General features: G+C 37.2%; 1 protein-coding gene across 5 annotated transcripts in view; it reads right to left on the bottom strand.

The window, feature by feature from the left end:
• The window catches only part of LRRC28 (leucine rich repeat containing 28), a 179,646-nt gene that overhangs the window by 98,053 nt on the left and 62,826 nt on the right, over positions 1-18,767 (bottom strand). The window lies entirely within an intron of this gene.

Raw genomic sequence — 18,767 nt, 5'->3', positions numbered from 1 at the left:
GCGTCAGGCTCTGTGCTGACAGCTCGGAGCCTGGAGCCTGCTTTGGATGCGGTGTCTCCCTCTCTCTCTCTGCCCTCCCCCGCTCATGCTCTGTCTCTCTCTCAAAAATAAATACATTAAAAAAATTTTTTTAAGAAGTACAACTAGTACTACTAGCAATAACAATATGAACCCAATGCCTTTAAAAGATTAAATTTACTAAGCAAAAATATCTCCATACTAGATATCACTCACGTTCAGAATTACACAATAACCAATAGACACCACTTTCTGTCTCTGAAAACAGAGACCTCTCCTCTGCCCATCTCTAAGTCAGCCAAAACCTTGTTGGAACAGTGCCCTCTGTCTCACGAAAGCAAAGGTAAGGCCAAAGGCCAAGGAACTCTAAGTCAGTCCTCATGGGATATGAATTTTAAGAGCACAGGAATAAATCAAGAGGTAGAAGGAGGAGATATGGGAGGAACAAAGAAGAAATCCTGATGCTAGGGCTGGGCATTTGCCCTATTCAGATATTTAAAGAGAGGAGAAATAGGGAGGGTGCCTGGGCAGCTCAGTTGATGAAGCATCTAACTTCAGCTCTGGTCATGATCAGTTCCTGAGTTCAAGCCCCACATTGGGGCAGAGCCTGCTTTGGATCCTCTGTCCCCCGCCCCTTCCCTTCCCCCACTTGCTCTCTTTCTCTCAAAAATAAACTTTTTTTTTTTAAGTGGAGGAATAGATCATTTTAAAAACTATTTTTATAGATTAGTAATCGTCTAACCACTTTTGGTCAAGAAGTTTGTGATGTTTTTAGTTTTCTTTCCTACACTTGTAGAGGGCAATTTTACAATGAGAAATCTTACTGATTCTAAAGCTGATGTGATATAATTTGACACTTAAACTTACAGTAAGTCCATTTTTGTTTCATATTACAGAGAATGATGATATACTATGATCTGGAGCATGCACATTGTATCCTCCTCCATACCTGACCCACATCCTCCCAAATATGAGAAAAGAATTAATTGTTCATTCCTATTTGTCAAAAGTCTCACAAGGGATAAGATATTCTCTCCCTCTAAGAAAGTATGCTTCAGAATGGTCTGCCTCCAGTGCTTAGTCTAAAGCCAAATTAAAAAAAGATCACCAGGGTGGACAACTGGCCCTCGTCTGACAATGAAAGACAGAGTCTAAAAGAAACACATACAAGTTTCAAGGAGAAAAAAAAGTGGGCAGAAAAAGTCCTTGGGCGTCAAGGCTCTTCTCTAAATTCAGAGGCAATGGACCTCAAGAAGACTGAGGATATGCCAGACAAGAAGCACCAACAAGGAGGAAAAGCAGCCAGTGCTCAAATATTCAAGAAAACAACTACTGCAAACCCTCCCAGAGTGCAGTGCGCATCGCACAATGCTGAACATTAATGAGACCCACACAGTGTAGCAGAGACAACAGGAACCAAGGCTGTCCGGCAAGCAGGGGCCATGGGTGGTATGTAAAATCAAGTTGTTGTTGTTTTAAATTTATCTCTTTCGGAGTTTTCATTTCCTCACACAGAAGCACATTACATATGTGTATTACCAACTCTTTTATATGTTATTTTGAAAGGTATTACAAATGTATAAAATAAATGGATAGAGTTAACTAAATTTGCTGTACTCTTTACCGAAAGACAAAGTGTGTTTTTTTTTTTTAAGTTTACAAAAGTAAGAAATTAAAAACGCAAAGATGAAGGGTAATTTTGGGAAAGGAAACGATACATCATTTAGATACATGTGTGTTTAAACAAAACTGCCTTTTATTTTAGTGGCAGTGGGTTAGCTGAGTTCCTTTAAATAGTCAGGGATTTGCAAAGTGCAAAGCTCACGTAACGTAATCTGTGTTTTCCGCAAATCCCCATCGGTCTACTTACTTAAGAAATCCAGGCTTCCTGGCTGGATGCCGGCATGCCAAACCTGCCCAGTCGTGCATAGTTTTATTTCTGTTACTAAATTAGGAAACCAAAGCGGGCAATGTCTGGGCCAACAGCAAAAAGGCTCAGCATCATTAGTCTGCTTGTCTTCTTAAAAGCCGGATCATTTTAAGATTATTTAATTTTTAATTAGAGACACCAAAGTAATTTAGCCTAATACAGAGCAATACTAAGAAATAATTAAATGAAGACAAAGGGAGAAATACAAACGTTTAACAAAAGTATTCTTTTGAAATAGCCTTAATCATGGTGTTGAAAATAAACTACTACCATTCAAGGCTTAATGTGTCAATGACTGATATGGAAATACTGCCTTCTTTTTCTAAGCAGTGAGGAAGAAATGGGAAGTTATTCAGCACAAGTTTTATAAAGATCTACTAACATACTTTATGCAGAGCACTGTTTAGAGAAACTAAGTAGAGCATTCAGGGACCTGCCTAAAGGAACACAAAGAAGGATTTCAAAAGAACAAAGTCATTTTATTTTCAGATTTGAGAATGACATAAAAATATAGTAGGAAAATACAATTTTCCAAATTCCAAATTTTACTTTCCCCTAACTAGCATAGCAAAGGGGTTTAAATTGTTAGGTAACATACCTTAAAATATTTTAAACACACCTGATACTTTTAGTAAAAGCTAAACCTTGACTCCTAAGGGTATTGAGAGAATTTTAGTGCTACAACATCCGAGTGATATTTCTCTTATAAACATTTTGTTAAATACAGATAAATTTCAAAGTAATATTTATTTTACTTTAGTTCTATGAAAGAATTAAAAAATCAAGCATATGCTATAAAATCTGTGTTTTATATGGATGAAATGTATATAAATACCAGAATTTAGACATTGTAGAAAAATTAAAATTTGAGTGTTATAATAGGTCCTTTCAGGACCTATTAAGAACAAATATGACTTAAAGAAAAACAAAGATGTTCACAATATTTACTTCTTTAGCAATACAGACATTCATATTTATTTATAAAGAAGCCACAAAGAAAAGAACCCTTCCAGGAATCATTCAAATTGTTTGGTATCCTTTCATCCAATCTTTTTATACATATTTCCATGATTTCTACACAACACTGAAATGCATTTAAGTAATCTGATGTGAGACAAAACCCAGAGCTTTCATCTTCTTTTTGCTCAACTCCCACCACCAAGATCTGGCCAAAAGTGAGGAGCAGAAGCAGGTCACAGGGGCTGGATAAGCAGAAGCGATCTCTCTCGCTCTCAAGGCTATTCGTCAACTGTCCATCTTACTGAAGTCACAACGCACACCATTTCCATCTGGCCCCCTTGTCTGGCCCTTCACTGTCTCTATATTATTGATAAGAGGCACACTGCTGTGGAAGGCACAATAAAATTAGAGACATAAGCTTAAAGTCAATAATTACATAAAAAAAAATAAAAGTAATCGATTGATTAGAAATTATACTCAATAATGTAATAATCCCCATCGATCACTTTGATAAAAGGTCTTCCAGACTCTCTTTTTATTTTTTTTAAATGTTTATCTATTTTTGAGAGAAAGACAGAGTGTGAGCAGGGGAGGGGCAGAGAGAGAGAAGGACAAAGAATCCAAAGCAGGCTCTAGGCTTTGAGCTGCCAGTACAGAGCCCGAAGAGGGACTCAAACCATGAACTGCGAGAGCAAGACCTGGGCTGAAGTCGACACTTAACTGATCAAGCCACCCAGGCACCCCCAGACTCTCATCTTTATCTTCTTATTGCTACAAAAAGAAACACGTATACAGATGAAATACCCAAAAAGAAGGAAAAAATAATTTTCTGATTGTAAAAATATCAATGAAATTTAATTTTTCAAAAGAAACTTGAAAAGGAAAAGAACAAAACGGGAAGACATACATGGCCTCCTTTCAAACCTCCTATAAAGCTACAGTAATCAAACCAATGTGGTACTGCCATAAGGAGAGACATAAAGACTAATGGAAGGAACGTTAGAAATAAACCCATGTTTACAGACAACTGATTTTCAACAAAGGTACCAAGAAAATTCAACAAAGGAAGGATAGTCTTTTCAACAAATTATGTTGGAACAACTGAATATCCCATATATAAAATGAGAGAATATGAAGAGACAAGCCACAGACTAGGAGAAAATATTTACACATAATACATCTGATAAAGGACTTGCATCCAGACAAGAGCAGGACAAACTTGCTGTAAACGGTCATTTAAGTAAACATTTTAGGCTTTGTGAACCAGAGAGTCACTGTCACAACTACTCCCTTCTGCCTCTGTACATTCAATATGTGTATGAATAGGCATGGCTGTCTTCCAATAAAACTTTATTTACAAAATCAGGTGGAGGCCCATCAGATCTGGGGGGGCATCAGATTTGGCCCATAGGTCAGAGTTTGCTAACCCCTGGTCTCCAACACATCCTTCCAAGTTATCTGATTCCCATTCTATGAGAGCTATTTCACAACTCTGTAAGTTGTAGATTACTGATAGCAATGTAAAATAATCCTTATTTATAAACACTAAAATAAATTATGTTCAATGGAGGGACAACCCTCTGTGGAAAAAAAGTTTTGTTTCCATTCGAAGTTCATTTCAATATTCTTAATCTATAAATGCTCTGTTCTTTGCATCCTCCTTTGAATTGGTTGTAATACCTCGTTTAACAGGTTGAATAAAAGGTTTAACACATCTAAAAATTTTTATATCTGTATGGAAATCATTACCTTCTCATATTTTGTGAAAATTATCCTTTAACATCAGAACATATAAAGAACTCTTACAACTAATAATACAAACAACTGAATTTGAAATTGAGCAAAAGATTTCTAAACAGATACACTTCTCCAAAGAAATGGCAAATAAGTACAACAAAAAGATAATGACTTAGTCTGTTCAGGCTGCTATAATAAAAATACCATAAATTGGGTGGCTTAAAAACAGAAATTCGGGGCATCTGGGTGGCTCAGTCGGTTAAGTGTCCAACTCTTGATATTGGCTCAGGTCATGCTCCCAAGGTTGTGGGATTGAGCCCTGAGTCCCGGGCTCCACGCTGCACATGGAGACTGCTTGAAATTCTCCCTCTTTCTCTCTCTCTCTGACCATCGCCTCCATTTGTGTGCTCTTTCTCAAAGAAACAAAACAAAAACAACAGAAATTTATTTCTCAGTGTTTTGGAGGCCGGGGAGTCCAAGATCAAGATGCTGGCAGATCCAGTGTCTAGTGAGGGCCTGCCTTCTTATTACCTACCTTTTCACTGTGACCTGACATGACAGAAGGGGTGAGGGAGCTTTCTTGGGCTTCCTTTATTAAGGGCACTAATCTCACTCTTGAGGGCTCTGCCCTCAATTACCTAGTTACCTCCCAAAGGCACCAATTCCTAATACCATCATCTTGGGGGTTAGGATCTCAACATATGAATTTTGGGAGGACACAGATGCTTAATCTTTAGTTATTAGGGAGATGCAAAATAAAATCCTAATGAGTTGCTACTATACAGCCACTAGCACAGCCACAATAAAAAGACTGGAAATACCAAATGTTGGCAAGGATAAGGAGGAACTAGAACCCTCATACACTGCTAGCAGGAATGTAAATGGTACAGCCACTTTGGAAAGTAGTTTAGCAGTTTCTTTCAAAATGAAAAATATAGCTAACCACACTTACTCCCCTAGGCATTTACCCAAGAGTCAGGAAAACATGTGCCCACAAAAAGCTTGCACACAAATGTTCACAGCAACATGATTTGTAACAGCCCCAGTTAAAAAAAAAAATATAATCGTCAAATCACCTAGTGAATAAACAAAATGTGGCACATCCATACAATATTACTTAGCAATTAAAAAAACCAAACTACTAAAACCTGCAACATACATGCAAGAACTTGATGCTAAGTAAAATAAGCCGGGCACAAAAGGCTACATATGACATGATTTGCATTATACGTGATCTCTAGAAAAGGCAAAACTATAGAAATAGATTAGGGGTTGGCTGCGGGTAGGAACAGTGGCTAGGGACAGAAAGGAACTTGGGGGCTTCTGGGGATGATGGACATTTCTAAAACTAGATTGTGATAAGGGTTCTTCAACTGGGTACATTTAATAAGATTCCCCAAATTGAACATGTAAAGTGGTAAATTTTATGCTGTATAAATTGTACCTCTGTAAAGACGTTTAAAAAAAATTCAGTGGGCAGTAGTTTAAATGAATTATTAACTCATGCCAGGAACATAATTACTGACCTTGTTATAAAAATTAACAAGATATTATTTAGAGGACTTTAAAATGTGATGTGAGGGAAAACAAGTTGTGTGCAGGTCACACGTTGTCAATCGGTTGCAGACAGTGCCCCGGAGGTAAGTAAATTGAAATGCTATTTCTAGCTTTTCTGTTTATATATCATAACTTTACATAGTTTCTGATTCAGAAGTGGTTAGAATTGAAACTATCAATAGGAGATAAACACTTATATCTTCTATTAGGTCATGTCTTTTAGTAGCGGAAACACTTTCATCGCTCATTCCATGCCCTTCATAAAATGAAACCTGTTAGAGTTCGAAGAAATTTAAGGATGCTGGATTTTAGTGATAGAAGGTGTATCAGAACCCATCAAGTTAAAACCTATGTAGCACACTAAGCAAGAAAATGGAGACAGAGGGAGTAAGTGACATTAAGTTTATAGGCTTTGGTTTATTGCAAGTTCACAGTTCTCAAGGCTCCATGGACTTTTAAGTGTAGGAAGCTTAAATAGCTTCAGCCATAAAGTCGAAAAGCAATTTCACAGGGTATCATAGGCACCACCAAGAGCATTCAAAAAAAAATATAAATGATGATTGACACTTTAGAGAAAAATTCTTAAGAAGTACAGAATAGGTAAAATTAATATTTAGTGTTGATTTAAAAAGCTGACTGGATCTACTACATTTAGAACCTCAAAAGACAAAGAGAAGAAAACTCATTTTTCTCTTTCATTTAAAATTAACAGTATTCTATAGTCCATAATATATCATTCATTAAATATATTTGGTTCTTATATTGCTAAATAATGCAGGGATATGATATGTATAAAATATATATATTCAATTATGCCACTGGATCATTTCACTTCAAGTGAACAAAGCATGGAAATTTATCTCTGAACACGGCAGTCCCTCTCGTGTGTATACAGACTGCAGGGCAACAAGTATGAAAGACAGTGTGAGCAAATCCTCCTTCACTGGTTATGCAGAAAAATTAGTAAAGAAAAACTGTCTCATGTGCTCAAATAGGTAAAATATTCAGCCACCCAGTGATAGCACAACAGAAATCATGATTTGGGTTTGGGATACATACAACAATATGCATAATTGTGCATAGTTTTAGAACATGTTTTCCAGGCTGTATTTGCTCTGCTTTAGATTAAACATCTTTTTCAAGTCATGCAAAGATAAAATTACATGAATATTTCTTTGGTTACTCAACTGAAGATTTAAATGATAAGATTTTTTAATCTTATTTATAAAAAACTTACACCCTCATTCATAAAAAATACATACTTAAATTTAAAATTTATTTTTCTTTAATGTTTATTCATTTTTGAAAGACAGAGACTGAGACAGAGAACATGCAGGGGTGGGGCAGAGAGAGAGGGAGCACAGAATCTGAAGCAGGCTCCAGGCTCTGAGCTGTCAGCACAGAGTCTGATGTGGGGCTCGAACCCACGAACCGTGAGATCATGACCTGAGCCAAAGTTGGATGCCTGACCAACTGAGCCACCCGCCCGCCCCTACATACTTAAACTTTACAAGAAGGTACAAATGGAAAAAGGAAAGAAAGATTCTGAATTATTCTAAACATCCATATGTATCTTTCAGGATTATTTCAACATTTTACAATAATGACTATAAAATTATACTAAAAATTATCTCATTTAAGGAAGATGGGATTCATATTAAAAACCTAAATGTATAAGTAAATAATATGACTTCTACAAAGCCTGCTGTTACTCCTTAAAAAATAAATACTAAGATACTGATACTGTAAGTTCACACTAAAGTAATAAATAGCATTTTTTTAAATTTTTGGGAGAGAGACAGAGAGCGAGTTAACGGGAGAGGGACAGAGAAAGAGGCAGAGAATCCCAAGAAAGCTCCATGCTGTCAGCAGGGCTCGATGTGGGGCTCAATCTCACAAACCATGAGATCATGACCTGAGCTGATATCAAGAGTTGGATGCTTAACCGACTGAGCCAACCAGGTGCCCCAATACCAAACTTTTGAAATTAAAAAGAAAATCATCATCAAAACACACCTGCCAGACTTTAATTCTCTTTTAGAAGAAGTCAGGAGCAGGAATGTCGGCAGATCTATCCAAGAAACAGAGAAGACATGCAACCAGCTAATGACATTTATTGCAAGCATAAAGGGACATTAATTTTTTAAAGCCTTTGACACTTTGACAGCCACAGTTTTGACTTACAAGTAAATACACAATGAAAACTAACACAATTTGTTTGGAAACAACATATCTGTGTAAAATTTTGATTTTTTAAAAAGGAATAGTAAAAAGGATTAAACAAAGAACGGTGATGTCAGCCGTCGGCAGCGAGGGGAGAGGTTGGCAACAAGTCGTATCAAACTAAATTTTAATTACTTCTCATTACATCAACCTTTGGCAAATCATAAATCTTTTCATTCACTAAAACAATCATTACCTTTAAAATTACTTGCAGGAAGACAGTATGATTTAAAACTTTTAACAGGTTAAAACGATTTAAAGATGAAGCAAAGAACAAGTTCAAATAAAATATGAAACAAAATAAATGTTTTATGCATTGAAGACAATACTTATTAGGAAATAACCCATATGCTGCCAGTTAGTTTTTCTTCACAATTATACAGTTTGCCCTAAAACTATAATTTTCTGATCACATCACAAAAACAATATACTGAAATCAAGGTAAAAAAATACTAACAGCTATAAAATAACCATGAAAATACAACCTTTTTAAATGTATCTATTTAAAACTTGCTTTTTCCAAAGACTGGTTCATAAATACAAATCAAATCACTACGAATATATGAAAAACCTATTTAATACTCAAAAGCTCTTCAGTAAAAATGAACTACGTACCCCAAGTTTTGCCAAGATACCAAAACTACGACAGAAATTACTCCACACCACCTTGAAAATACTGTGCTGCAGGCTGATTTAGATCCAAAAATAACAATTAAATCTCTGAATTTGCATTAAGAAGTGGTGCCTAAAAATATATATTTTCTAAGTTCTCAAGAACATTCACTCCAAAAAATTAAGATCGTTGATATGCATCAGCTTTTTTTTTTAATACCCTTAATTCCTGGTATTCGTGATAACATATGGTTATGAACCCATCATGGGCCTTCTATCACTGCAACCACAACACTTGGCAAATTATTTAAGCAAAAGATTTTAACTTGTAGGAGTAGTTTTTCAAATCTGTAATTCAGAATGACAATCCTGTCAGGATTGTGTGTGACAGACTAGGAGGTGGATACACTGGAGAGAGAAAATAATGAAATACTCGAACCCACATCATCTGCTCCTGAACACCACTGCACGTCAGCTCAGGCCCTCAACCTCATGCATGACTTCTTAAATCCTCTCCAACTGACCTCAGTACTGTCTTCACGGTTCCCAATCAGCACCAAGCTCGTAAGATACCATGGTAAGAAAAATTAATTGTACAGGGAAAGGGAAGAATAACAGCACTGCCTGCAAAGTGAATTTGGAAATACCCCCCTTAGGATTTCAAACTGGGTCGCTGCTATTATGATGTTAGCTGCTTTTAAATCTTTTCACAAAGGAATGGACCATGGAAAGGAATTCAACATGCCTTAGCCAGTAGTGTGATTGATGGGAGAGGCTTTCCAAGTTTCAAAGGACTAACTTTTCTCCTTTTGCCTTTAAAAAGTATCATCACAATGAACTTTTGTTTTTCAGACACTTGGCACGTGTTCTGCCATTTCCCTTCACATCTTTCCTAAAAAGGAGTATTTTCTCTATTTATTTGACACTGAGAAGGATGCATGGTCCAGAACACAAAACTTTTTTTCTTTTAGAAGAACTTTAATGGCCATTTTTATTCCAAAGTTTTTCCCCAATTTTCAAAGCTTGGAAAAGTTTGTAAATAAAATCTTAAAGTTTTAGCTCCATTTGTAACTATTGTACAATATGTAATAATATCAATAGTAAAAACACTTTTTCTGAGAAATCCATGTTTTTAAGGTTCATTTACTTTGAGAGAGAGTGTGCACAGCTGGGGGAGGGGCAGAGACAGAGTATCCCAAGCAGGCTCCAGGCTATCAGTGCAGAGCCTGACACGGGACTCGATCTCACATAGTGTGAGATCATGACCCGAGACGAAATCAAGAGTCAGATGCTTAACCGACTGAGCTACCCAGGCGCCCCAGAAAAATCCATATGCTTTATCTAATGTAGTCTACCAAGATAATTTTATGTAAAAACCTGAATAAAAAAAACTATCACTATAACATTACTAATATATATTTAGCTATGGTATAAAATTACCTTACTAATAGAGTATTATGTATAACAAAGACACTAGTAAGGTAATGTTATATCTGTGAGAGACACTGAAAGAACAGATTCTGAATATGAGTTTAGGACTCTTAACACAATTTATTCATTTACTCAGTGGTCATCTAGAAAGCTCAGGATGGGCAAGTTGTTAGATTTCATCCCTCTATCCTTTAGTTGTCAAATGGGTATCTTAACCGCCCTGCACTGCACCAAGATTAACTAAGTACTAACACACTCAGTACTTCTCTATCCTCTCCGTCTAGTCTCTTCTTTGGAAGTACAAATATTAGTTTAGGATATTAGACAATAAAGTAACATGAGCTCCTTTGAAATCTGGGTCTAGATTTTGTTCATGTTCACTGTCCCCCCCCCCCCCTCCGCTTCCTCTAATACACAGCATGGTACTTTGAACCAAGAGATAGTTCTTTGTTAGGTGGATGAAACAGTTAAGTACCCCAGGTAATGTAGATAATCCCACAAAATAGAGAAAAGTCTATTTAAATGCTGACCATACATATACAGCCTGGTGACATCAGAGGGGTGCTCTGCCAGAGATTAATTATTTAGATTCTTTATTAGTGAGAAAAAAAGTGCTAGCCAGTTATTTTACCAGCACTGATGTGGAATGAGTGAAAAGCTGATTCTCCCTAGGAGGATAAAGTACCCTGAATTTCTAGAGTAGCCACCAAGGAAGGTAATATGGGTGAAGAGCCAGGATCATCTGGGTGGAGAGGTACCATAAGATCCTTTGTGTTTGAGGATTCAAAAACAGAGCTGCTCTATTTTCCCTGAGTTGATCTCTGAGCTACAATGGAAGAGACAGCAATGAAACCAGGGCTGAGCCAGTGTTCCTGGAGTCACCAGCGTTCCTAGAAACTGTAACTCAGGGACCGCCAATGTGGATCACCAGTGACCAGTCTGTACCCACAGGAGTAGGCTCAGCACTTCTGAAGAAGCACTACAGGCTGTGCTATCGTCTGTCGATTATGCCAATAACGTCTCACCAAGTAGGGCAGTGAGCCATGGTGGAAGCTCTGGAATGACCAGGCTCCATTCCTACTCTGTGCTCCAGCAGGAAGGCTGGTATGTTCCCCTTCCCACCTCCACATCAGACCATTGAGCACAGAGATTCCAGAACTATTTAGGTGGCAACAGGACAGGTCTAAGAAGAGACACTAGATTTCATTTCAATAAAGCAGTAAGAGGCTCAACTGGAAGAAAAACACATTTTAAGAAAAAAATAGGGGGACCTGGATGGCTTTGTCGGTAGAATGCCCCACTCTTGATTTCAACTCAGGTCATGATCCCTAGGTTGTGGGATCGAGCTCTGCATCAGCCTCTACACTGAGCATGGAGCCTGCTTGAGACTCTGACTGACTCTCTCTCTCTCTCTCTCTCTCTCCCTCTCTCCTTCTACCCCTCTCCCTGACACACACATTCTTTCTCCCTTTCCTCTCTAAAAAAAAAAGAAAAGAAAAAAGTAATAAACTTGACCATACTTGAAGGCTGAGGTTTTAGAAAAATTCATACTAGTTATATGTAGTACATATTTCTGTGTTTGTGTATTTTTGCATACATATGTCCTTTTGTTATTTTTTAGAATTTTTATTATTAAAGTACAACATAGGCTGCTTTAATGTTTTTAATTTGGACTAAAAATCTTTCCTTTTTTGGTATGCAAAACAACTTTTCAAGGATAAAAACATTTCAAAAAAATAGGCTGATTTATATGCCAGATGTAAGCAACATCTTTTCTGACTCCTGGTTACATTTTGTTGTTTGTTTCTTACCACAACCTTCTCTCATGGGAGTTTATAGCAAATTGCAAAAGCATCAGGCTTCTGTTGACTATCAAGAATGAGTGGATGCTTCTAATATCCACTAGCCCTTGTGGTCTTTACCAAAGGGTGAATCTAAAAAATGTTTGCCAAGTGGCTCTGCACTGATGGAAAACCTGCCTTAATATTCCTTTATTTGTAAGTGCATGGTATTTGTCTTCCTAATAAATCACATAATTTTACTTAATCAAGTCAGAAAAGACCTTTGGAATAAAATGAGTTTAAATTTGCTCTGTAACAATTAATGTGCCAGTTCTGATGCTGGAAGTAGGAGAAGGCAATATACAAACGTTTAAGTGCTACATAGTTTATACATATGAAAACATGCAGGTTAGCAATCAGATGAGAAATCAAAGAACATCTAATAGGACTCCCACTCCCAGACATGACAGGGTCACTGACACCAGACTTGTTCCCCACTAAAATACAATAAAACTATTCAAAAATATATGAGGCAACAGTTCTCAAGCAAGAGACAGGAAACAGAGAACTCTGATGTTTGAAATCCGGGAACACAAGAGGTGAGGGATGTGTTGGATGTGGCTTTCTGCTAAGGGGCTCACGCTGGGCCACAGCACAGGGAAGTGGAGCCCAAGGCAGAGCGCAAGAGCCAGAGGTCCGGCCTGGGAGCTGAGGCAGCTGGAAAATGTAGGACAGGATACGAAAGGGCAGCAAGCTGTGAGAGGGTGAATGGGTGTTTAATGAAGAGCATACAGGAGAGCACAAAAGAAGCTAGTGAGCAGAAGACGATGAGCGGGTTATCATCCAACCTTAGATCGGGAGAAAAAAAATATTTTTTAAATAAGAACAAAGCTTCAGGGACCTGTGAAACGACTGTCAAATGATTTAACGTGGATAACTGAGGTTCCCAAAAGAGAGGAAACAGGGCAGAAAAATATCTGAAGAAATAATGACCGAAAACTTCCCAATTTGGGAATCAAGAAAACCCCAACTGGGATATTTTAAAAATCCTACATTGTGTCACATCGTAAACAAACTGCTAGGGAAAGATAAAGAGAAAAATTTTAACATAGCCATGGACAAAAAGATATTATATACAGTGTAACAATGATACAAATTGCAACTGATTTCTCATCAGAAACAATGGGGTCAGGAGACAATGGAAGGTCACCTTCATAAAGTGCCAGAAAGAAATCCTGTGAACTGAGAATTCTATATCCAGAGAGAAGAGTCTTCAAAAATAAGGACATATTTGCATAAAGAAAATGGAGACGGTGCATGGCCGGCGGATCTGCACCACAAGAAATCCTACAGGAAGTACTGTGAAGAGAAACAATAGCAGATAGAAACTACAACCACAGGAAAGAATGAAAAGCACAAGTAATAGAACATAACGTGGGTAAATACAAAGAATATCTTCTTTCAATGATCTTGATTTCCTTTAAAGACAACTGACTGTTGCAATATAGACACTACATTGTAGAGTTCATAACATATATAGAAAAAATATGATAAAGTAACATAAGGAGGGTACATGGAAGTATACTACTGGGAAGATTCTTACAATTTATATTAAGTGGTAACATATAAGTGAACTGTAATAAGGATACATATATATGAAAATATACATCCATAAAAAGCCTTACACAAGAATGTTGGATATTAGCTGTATTCATCATAGTCCAAAGCTAAAAGAAACCTGTATGTCCATCAAGAGGAAAATAAATATATAAACCATATATTCAAACATTAGAATACCACTCTGCAAATTAAAGAAGATTGGGCTACCAATATATGCAACAGCATGGACACATTATTGTGAGTGAAAGAAGCCAGCCACAGTGAGCGTTCTGTATGGCTGTGCACGTATTACGTGCAACCACAGGTTACATTAGTCTGTGGTCACAGAAGTCAGAAGAGTGTTCGCCTGTGGCACACAGACTGGAGAACACATGAGAGTACTTTCTGGGGTAGTGGAAATGTTCTACATCTTGACTACGATATTGATTACGTGGGTACGTACATTTGTCAAATCTCCGAAGTGTACATTTGTGCATTCCACTCTATGTAAATTTTACCTCAATAAAACAACTGTAAGGCAAAAATGGGAAGAAAAAAAATTAAAAGAAAAATACAAGAGAGGAGATGGCTATGATAACTGTTCAAGTTAGGTGTTGGGAGTATGGGGGCTCATCATTCTATTCTGTGTCCTTTTGTATTTCAAATTTTCCATAATAAAAAGTTTTTCTAAAAAGAAAGGCAATAATAATGGATCACTAATACATTTGTATAATGTATTAATACACAATTAATAATGTATATTTCAAATTTGCTAAGAGTAGATCTCAAGTGTTCTCACCGCGCACACGCACACAGTAACTATGGGAGGTGATGGATATGTTCATTACTTTCATTGTGGTAATCATTTCACAATGTATATCAAAAAATCATGTTGCATACCTTAAAAATATATAATTTTTATGTGTGAAAAATAAACAAAGGTCAAAAATAAAATTATAAGATAACACAGTAAAAAAAAAATTAGCCAAAACATTTATTTAACTTTCTCCTTACGGTATCTGGATATAAACCTATAGAACTCATTGCCAAATAAAATACAAAGTTATTAAAATAATAATTTTTCTTAAAGGGAACTAAGTCTGCTCAGGCAAATAGTGCTTCAAGGTTCCAAAGTTTTTATACCATAGACCATGACATCAATAATCCAGAACAGTTTTTTGGGTTTTTTTTTGAGTGATGATTATTTATTCATCTTGGAGACAAGTTAAGTCCATACTATTAAATTGGCCTTATTCTTTCAGGCCGGGTTTTGGACTAAGGAAGATGTTTCAAGCAGGTGTATCAAGCACCTTTCTTCAGTCCACAGTGCATGATGTCTGTTGGAGCCCCATGCGTGTATCTCTCAGACCTACCACTTCCATTTCTTTGGTCAGGGCTCCACTGCAGTATCCATATCCCTGTGGCTGAGGCCTTTTCCACAGAAGGCTGCTGCTTCTTCTGTGTACCTGTTGTAGGTACAACAGGCCCCAAGGACCCTCTCATCCAAGCAACTCTGAACCAATAATTTGGGGGAGTTGATGTTTTCACGCTTAGGCCTCTCAACACTTGAGCAGGATGATTCCCAGGGATGTGTTTTACGTGGGATTAAGCTGTCGTGGCCCACTGTGGTGGCTGGTGGAGGAGTTCAGGGCATGCCACCCCAAAATATGCGAGTCTGGCATATGAGTTATTTTGAGTTAAAGACACTGGAAAGTGGCAGAAGCAAGGAGGCACGTTTCTCCCTAGAAGCACGAGAGAAACTCCCATGTAAAAGGTGTCCTCCCTGTACCAGGAGGGAGACATTCTTATCGCCAGAAATGGAGAGTCGAGGCCCAGGGAAATCTTAACGAACCAAACTTGTTAAGCCAACCTTTACATTCCTAGTCACTGTTTCACAACTAACTGCCCTAGCCCAAACCCCTTTGTCTGGTCACATTTTCATAACTACTACCCTTTGTCCAATCTAGTGTAGAGGTGTTTGGCTTTAACCACTTCTTCGGGTCTTCATTTTTCTCGTGAGGTTTCCTTTGCATGTGTAAAAATTACTAAGTAAAATCTGTATACTTTTCTCCTGTGGATCTGTCTTATGTCAGTTAATTCTTGGGCCGAGCTGGAGACCCTAAGAGGGCAGAGGAAAGGTGGCACCTCCCCTACGCTGACTTAGTAACACATTCTTTCTAAGCTGCCTCTACATTCCTGTATCCTGTCACTACTTCCCACCAGCGTTCTCTGTTCTTCCTAAAAAATGACCTGTGCTCAGGGGGAAAGAAAAAGAGAGAGATGTCTAATATGGTGCAAAGAGGAAAAAAAACCAGATGACAGGATGAACCACTTTATACACATACTATTGCTAACATACAGATCACGCCGTTGCTAACCCTCAACTTCCTACTACTAGCAAGAGCCTTTGCAACTTCCAAGCATTAAGAGTTAAGCAAAGAGGAGAGTTCAAGATACAATTAATCCTATTCCCCAGAATGGCCATGTGAAGCCTTTGGCCGTGTTAAGTGGAGCTCTTTGGGCTATTTGGCTTCACAGAAGCCAACAAAAAGAGCGATCTCACACACAAAGCCTATGAGCCGTAAGAATACAACTAGTAACTGGGATACTAAAGAAAACATAGAATGTCTCTGCCTCCATCTTCTGTGTATCTCCTTCATCTTTCTTTCTTTTTCTGTTTCCCAGTCCGTGTGCCTACTTCCCAGTGCCTCACAAGATTACACAGCATTGTGCAACAGCCCAGAGAGAAAGAGAGGTTGATTTTCTTTTTCCAATTTCCCTGCTCTCTCTTATTCTCTTTCCTTGCCCCTCACCAGCATCTTCTAAAATTCCCAGGATGAGAACTGTCCTGCTTGGGTCAGGTACCAACACCAGGACCAATCAATTGTAGAGATAAGGCCACGTCACAAGGTAGGAAAATGGCCGGACACGCAATCTAACGGAATGGGGGAAAGAGACATCCCAGAAGATGAGTTCCAGTCCACAAGGCCACCACTACCATGTGGTTATTGGCAGACAGCTCAACAGAATCAGCCACTATGAGTCATGGATGTGTCTGAGAAACTGGTAGAAACACTGGACCTTTTTCATAACATGTACATAATCGCAGATACCAAACTGTGTGCAAACTACATGGCGTTCATGAAACCCCTATAATCCATTTTTAGATCCTAAGTTTAAAACTCTATATGCATCTAGATGTTTCAAATGGTTCAGATTTTTCAAATATCGGTCTAAAACTTTTCAAATTTTAAATACTGAATACAAAATTATATTCAAAGGTTTTCAACCACAACAAATCCACATAATGAAATGTTAAGTCTTTGAGGAAATATGACACATAGAAGTTTATATCATACATGATAGACAGGACTGGGTGGAGGTAACAATCAAATATCAAATGATCTCTACTGTTATCAAATGCAGACAACATGGGAGCCCTCACATTTTTTTTTTAACTACACTTAGAATATTTCCCACTGTATATGACCAACACGATCAAACACTGGGGGACATGTACCTAGCTCCACTGCCATTCAAATCATAACACTCGCAATTACCTCATAAAAAGATAAAGTGAACCAAATAATTAGTAAGATCTAGTCCACTGCTACTCATGATGGCCTAGAATGAAAAAAATCTACATATGGCTCAGTCAAAAGTTTCTATTCAAAATACAGCTATTACTGTATGTAATTTTACTCAAAACAGGCAAAACCAAACATATACAACAGAAGAGAGCTACGGAAACAAAACCAGAAATAAATGCTTACAATCACGCAACAGGTGAAATATAAACTAAAAATGATATGAAAGCAGTCCAAAAACCTATACCCTTCACTGGTTATTAGGAAGCAGTCAATGATATCAGTAGCACATCCTTAATCTCCAAGAGTATATAATGGAAGGAAATGACCACATTCTACCGCAAAATGTTCTTATATTACAGGAAAAAACAGAATAATAGAATATAAGGAACAATGGTTTAACAGAGAACTGCATTGGTCATATGCTCCTTAAATTTATATAAAAAAGGACTTATAAGTACAGTATTATATTCATGTATTTTGATTCTACAATAGATCTTGTAGAAGTTTCATATATGAGAGTATGAAAACCCGAAGTATTATCTTTACTGATACATTTCCCAGGCAATCTCCAAAAGAGAATCTAATTTCCTGAGTATCTGAATATATAAACTCCTTGAAAGCTAGAATGATAAAACACCACTGAGTCCGATTACATACAATAAACTCTAAAGGAAAAGATCAGATTCCTACACCACATTAAAATTTTTTGTATTAACTGTAACTGGAAAATGTAAGACAGTAATTATATGGGGTTAAAGAATTTCTTAAGCAGAGTCAACTGCTGTACTCTTTTTGTAAATATTGAGCCTACATATTAAGGCCAGCATGTAAAGTCTAAAAATTAATCAGTTATAATGCTTCACTCAGAAATTTTTATATTTGAAAACCTTTAGAGAAGGTGTCTTTTATATCACAAAGAAATATTACAGATTTTTTCATTCATGGATTAAACATGAATAGTTTAGAGTAGTTTTTAACATTCTCACATGACCCTGAAGTCCTACAACAGGTAGTAATTTGTAATTCTGGTTGAGTCACACATTTCACCTGGATACACTAAGAGACTGGTTGGTGTTCCTGAGTTACTAAGTAGAAATAAGCCTCAACAATGTGACGTCTGCCTTTTTCTCTGCTCATTCTTGAATGCAAAGTAACTTCCATATAATACCTAAAGCACAAGTTAAAAAAAAATTTTTTTTACATACTTCATCTTTTTTTTTTTTTAAATATGGAAGATGACATATGGCAAAACTTGCAAATGTATGGATTCACAAAGGAAGGTCCCTGGATGCTCCCTATAAGAAAGTCACGGGGTTTAATGGTAGCTCA

This window comes from Panthera tigris, chromosome B3, assembly GCF_018350195.1.
Source record: "Panthera tigris isolate Pti1 chromosome B3, P.tigris_Pti1_mat1.1, whole genome shotgun sequence".
Taxonomy (NCBI): Eukaryota; Metazoa; Chordata; class Mammalia; order Carnivora; family Felidae; genus Panthera; species Panthera tigris.
Note: the sequence above shows the minus strand (reverse complement) of the source record. Positions and strands in the feature narration are given on the sequence as shown.